Below are 5,906 nucleotides of genomic sequence, written 5' to 3' on the forward strand. Positions count from 1 at the left end.
CTGCAGGTCCTTCACACTGCAGGTCCTCCACACTGCAGGTCCCTCACACTGCAGGTCCTCCACACTGCAGGTCTTTCACACTGATGGTCCTCCAAACTGCAGGTCCCTCACACTGCAGGTCCTCCACACTGCAGGTCCTCCACACTGCAGGTCCCTCACACTGCAGGTCCTCCTCACTGCAGGTCCTTCACACTGCATGTCCTCCAAACTGCAGGTCCCTCACACTGCAGGTCCTCCACACTACAGGTCCCTCACGCTGCAGGTCCTCCACACTGCAGGTCCCTCACACTGCAGGTCTTCCACACTGCAGGTCTTCCAAACTGCTGGTCCCCCACACTGCAGGTCCCTCACACTGCAGGTCTTCCACACTGCAGGTCCTCCACACTGCAGGTCCCCCACACTGCAGGTCCCCCACACTGCAGGTCCCTCACACTGCAGGTCCCCCACACTGCAGGTCCCTCACACTGCAGGTCCTCCACACTGCAGGTCCTTCACACTGCAGGTCCTCCACACTGCAGGTCCCTCACACTGCAGGTCCTCCACACAGCAGGTCCTTCACACTGCAGGTCCTCCACACTGCAAGTCCTTCACACTGCAGGTCTTCCACACAGCAGGTCCCTCACACTGCAGGTCCCTCACACTGCAGGTCCTCCACACTGCAGGTCCTTCACACTGCAGGTCCTCCACACTGCAGGTCCCTCACACTGCAGGTCCTCCACACTGCAGGTCTTTCACACTGCAGGTCCTCCAAACTGCAGGTCCCTCACACTCCAGGTCCTCCACATTGCAGGTCCCTCACACTGCAGGTCCTCCACACTGCAGGTCCCTCACACTGCAGATCCTCCACACTGCAGGTCCCTCACACTGCAGGTCCTCCACACTGCAGGTCCCTCACACTGCAGGTTCTCCACACTGCAGGTCCCCCACACTGCAGGTCTTCCACACTGCTGGTCTTCCACAATGCAGGTCCTCCACACTGCAGGTCCCTCACACTGCAGGTCCTCCACAATAAAGGTCCTTCACACTGCAGGTCCTCCACACTGCAGGTCCCTTGCACTGCAGGTCCCCCACACTGCAGGTTCCTCACACTGCAGGTCCTCCACACTGCAGGTCCTTCACACTGCAGGTCCTCCACACTGCAGGTGCCTCACACTGCAGGTCCCTCACAATGCAGGTCCTTCACACTGCAGGTCTTCCAAACTGAAGGTCCCTCACACTGCAGGTCCCTCACACTGCAGGTCTTCCACACTGCAGGTCCCTCACACTGCAGGTCCCTCACACTGCAGGTCCCTCACAATGCAGGTCCTCCACACTGTAGGTCCCTTACACTGCAGGTCCCTCAAACTGGAGGTCCCTCAAACTGCTGGTCCCTCACACTGCAGGTCCTCCACACTGCAGGTCCCTCACACTGCAGGTCCCCCACACTGCAGGTCCCTCACACTGCAGGTCTTCCACACTGCAGGTCCCTCACACTGCAGGTCCCTCACACTGCAGGTCCTCCACACTGCAGGTCCTTCACACTGCAGGTCCTCCACACTGCAGGTCCTTCACACTGCAGGTCCTCCACACTGCAGGTCCCACACACAGCAGGTCCTCCACACTGCAGGTCCTCCACACTGCAGGTCCCTCACACTGCAGGTCTTCCACACTGCAGGTCGTTCACACTGCAGGTCCTCCACACTGCAGGTCCCTCACACTGCAGGTCCCTCACACTGCAGGTCCTCCACACTGCAGGTCCTTCACACTGCAGGTCCTCCACACTGCAGGTCCCTCACACTGCAGGTCCTCCACACTGCAGGTCTTTCACACTGATGGTCCTCCAAACTGCAGGTCCCTCACACTGCAGGTCCTCCACACTGCAGGTCCTCCACACTGCAGGTCCCTCACACTGCAGGTCCTCCTCACTGCAGGTCCTTCACACTGCATGTCCTCCAAACTGCAGGTCCCTCACACTGCAGGTCCTCCACACTACAGGTCCCTCACGCTGCAGGTCCTCCACACTGCAGGTCCCTCACACTGCAGGTCTTCCACACTGCAGGTCTTCCAAACTGCTGGTCCCCCACACTGCAGGTCCCTCACACTGCAGGTCTTCCACACTGCAGGTCCTCCACACTGCAGGTCCCCCACACTGCAGGTCCCCCACACTGCAGGTCCCTCACACTGCAGGTCCCCCACACTGCAGGTCCCTCACACTGCAGGTCCTCCACACTGCAGGTCCTTCACACTGCAGGTCCTCCACACTGCAGGTCCCTCACACTGCAGGTCCTCCACACAGCAGGTCCTTCACACTGCAGGTCCTCCACACTGCAAGTCCTTCACACTGCAGGTCTTCCACACAGCAGGTCCCTCACACTGCAGGTCCCTCACACTGCAGGTCCTCCACACTGCAGGTCCTTCACACTGCAGGTCCTCCACACTGCAGGTCCCTCACACTGCAGGTCCTCCACACTGCAGGTCTTTCACACTGCAGGTCCTCCAAACTGCAGGTCCCTCACACTGCAGGTCCTCCACATTGCAGGTCCCTCACACTGCAGGTCCTCCACACTGCAGGTCCCTCACACTGCAGATCCTCCACACTGCAGGTCCCTCACACTGCAGGTCCTCCACACTGCAGGTCCCTCACACTGCAGGTTCTCCACACTGCAGGTCCCCCACACTGCAGGTCTTCCACACTGCTGGTCTTCCACAATGCAGGTCCTCCACACTGCAGGTCCCTCACACTGCAGGTCCTCCACAATAAAGGTCCTTCACACTGCAGGTCCTCCACACTGCAGGTCCCTTGCACTGCAGGTCCCCCACACTGCAGGTTCCTCACACTGCAGGTCCTCCACACTGCAGGTCCTTCACACTGCAGGTCCTCCACACTGCAGGTGCCTCACACTGCAGGTCCCTCACAATGCAGGTCCTTCACACTGCAGGTCTTCCAAACTGAAGGTCCCTCACACTGCAGGTCCCTCACACTGCAGGTCTTCCACACTGCAGGTCCCTCACACTGCAGGTCCCTCACACTGCAGGTCCCTCACAATGCAGGTCCTCCACACTGCAGGTCCCTTACACTGCAGGTCCCTCAAACTGGAGGTCCCTCAAACTGCTGGTCCCTCACACTGCAGGTCCTCCACACTGCAGGTCCCTCACACTGCAGGTCCCCCACACTGCAGGTCCCTCACACTGCAGGTCTTCCACACTGCAGGTCCTCCACACTGCAAATCCTTCACACTGCAGGTCCTCCACACTGCAGGTCCTCCACACTGCAGGTCCCTTGCACTGCAGGTCCTCCACACTGCAGGTCCCTCACACTGCAGGTCCTCCACACTACAGGTCCCTCACACTGCAGGTCCTCCACACTGCAGGTCCCTCACACTGCAGGTCCTCCACACTGCAGGTCCCTCACACTGCAGGTCCCCCACACTGCAGGTCCCTCACACTGCAGGTCTTCCACACTGCAGGTCTTCCACACTGCAGGTCCTCCACACTGCTGGTCCCCCACACTGCAGGTCCCTTACACTGCAGGTCTTCCACACTGCAGGTCCTCCACACTGCAGGTCCCTCACACTGCAGGTCCTCCTCACTGCAGGTCCTTCACACTGCATGTCCTCCAAACTGCAGGTCCCTCACACTGCAGGTCTTCCACACTGCAGGTATTTCACACTGATGGTCCTCCAAACTGCAGGTCCCTCACACTGCAGGTCCTCCACACTGCAGGTCCCTCACACTGCAGGTCCCTCACACTGCAGGTCCTCCTCACTGCAGGTCCTTCACACTGCATGTCCTCCAAACTGCAGGTCCCTCACACTGCAGGTCCTCCACACTACAGGTCCCTCACACTGCAGGTCCTCCACACTGCAGGTCCCTCACACTGCAGGTCTTCCACACTGCAGGTCTTCCACACTGCTGGTCCCCCACACTGCAGGTCCCTCACACTGCAGGTCTTCCACACTGCAGGTCTTCCACACTGCAGGTCCTCCACACTGCAGGTCCCCCACACTGCAGGTCCTCCACACTGCAGGTCTTCCACACCACAGGTCCCTCACACTGCAGGTCCCTCACACTGCAGGTCCTCCAAACTGCAGGTCCTTCACACTGCAGGTCCTCCACACTGCAGGTCCCTCACACTGCAGGTCCTCCACACAGACGGTCCTTCACACTGTAGGTCCTCAACACTGCAAGTCCTTCACACTGCAGGTCTTCCACACAGCAGGTCCCTCACACTGCAGGTACCTCACACTGCAGGTCCTCCACACTGCAGGTCCTTCACACTGCAGGTCCTCCACACTGCAGGTCCCTCACACTGCAGGTCCTCCACACTGCAGGTCTTTCACACTGCAGGTCCTCCAAACTGCAGGTCCCTCACACTGCAGGTCCTCCACACTGCAGGTCCCTCACACTGCAGGTCCTCCACACTGCAGGTCCCTCACACTGCAGGTTATCCACACTGCAGGTCCCCCACACTGCAGGTCTTCCACACTGCTGGTCTTCCACAATGAAGGTCCTCCACACTGCAGGTCCTCCACACTGCAGGTCCCTTGCACTGCAGGTCCTCCACACTGCAGGTTCCTCACACTGCAGGTCCTCCACACTGCAGGTCCTTCACACTGCAGGTCCTCCACACTGCAGGTGCCTCACACTGCAGGTCCTCCACACTGCAGGTCCTTCACACTGCAGGTCTTCCAAACTGCAGGTCCCTCACACTGCAGGTCCCTCACACTGCAGGTCTTCCACACTGCAGGTCCCTCACACTGCAGGTCCCTCACACTGCTGGTCCCTCACACTGCAGGTCCTCCACACTGCAGGTCCTTCACACTGCAGGTCCTCCACACTGCAGGTCCTCCACACTGCAGGTCCCTTGCACTGCAGGTCCTCCACACTGCAGGTCCCTCACACTGCAGGTCCTCCACACTACAGGTCCCTCACACTGCAGGTCCTCCACACTGCAGGTCCCTCACACTGCAGGTCCTCCACACTGCAGGTCCCTCACACTGCAGGTCCCCCACACTGCAGGTCCCTCACACTGCAGGTCTTCCACACTGCAGGTCTTCCACACTGCAGGTCCTCCACACTGCTGGTCCCCCACACTGCAGGTCCCTCACACTGCAGGTCTTCCACACTGCAGGTCTTCCACACTGCAGGTCCTCCACACTGCTGGTCCCCCACACTGCAGGTCCCTCACACTGCAGGTCCTCCACACTGCAGGTCCTTCACACTGCAGGTCCTTCACACTGCAGGTCCTCCACACTGTAGGTCCTTCACACTGCAGGTCCTCCACACAGCAGGTCCTTCACTATGCAGGTCCTCCACACTGCAGGTCCTTCACACTGCAGGTCTTCCACACTGCAGGTACCTCACACTGCAGGTCCCTCACACTGCAGGTCCTCCACACTGCAGGTCCTTCACACTGCAGGTCCTCCACACTGCAGGTGCCTCACACTGCAGGTCCTCCACACTGCAGGTCCTTCACACTGCAGGTCTTCCAAACTGCAGGTCCCTCACACTGCAGGTCCTCCACACTGCAGGTCCCTCACACTGCTGGTCCTCCACACTGCAGGTCCTCCATACTGCAGGTCCCTTACACTGCAGGTCCTCCACACAGCAGGTCCTTCACTATGCAGGTCCTCCACACTGCAGGTCCTTCACACTGCAGGTCTTCCACACTGCAGGTCCCTCACACTGCAGGTCCCTCACACTGCAGGTCCTCCACACTGCAGGTCCTTCACACTGCAGGTCCTCCACACTGCAGGTGCCTCACACTGCAGGTCCTCCACACTGCAGGTCCTTCACACTGCAGGTTTTCCAAACTGCAGGTCCCTCACACTGCAGGTCCTCCACACTGCAGGTCCCTCACACTGCTGGTCCTCCACACTGCAGGTCCTCCATACTGCAGGTCCCTCACACTGCAGGTTCCTCACACT

Source organism: Eucyclogobius newberryi, unplaced genomic scaffold, assembly GCF_026437365.1.
Source record: "Eucyclogobius newberryi isolate DKJ021-1_F unplaced genomic scaffold, fEucNew1.0.hap1 SCAF_108, whole genome shotgun sequence".
Classification (NCBI taxonomy): Eukaryota; Metazoa; Chordata; class Actinopteri; order Gobiiformes; family Gobiidae; genus Eucyclogobius; species Eucyclogobius newberryi.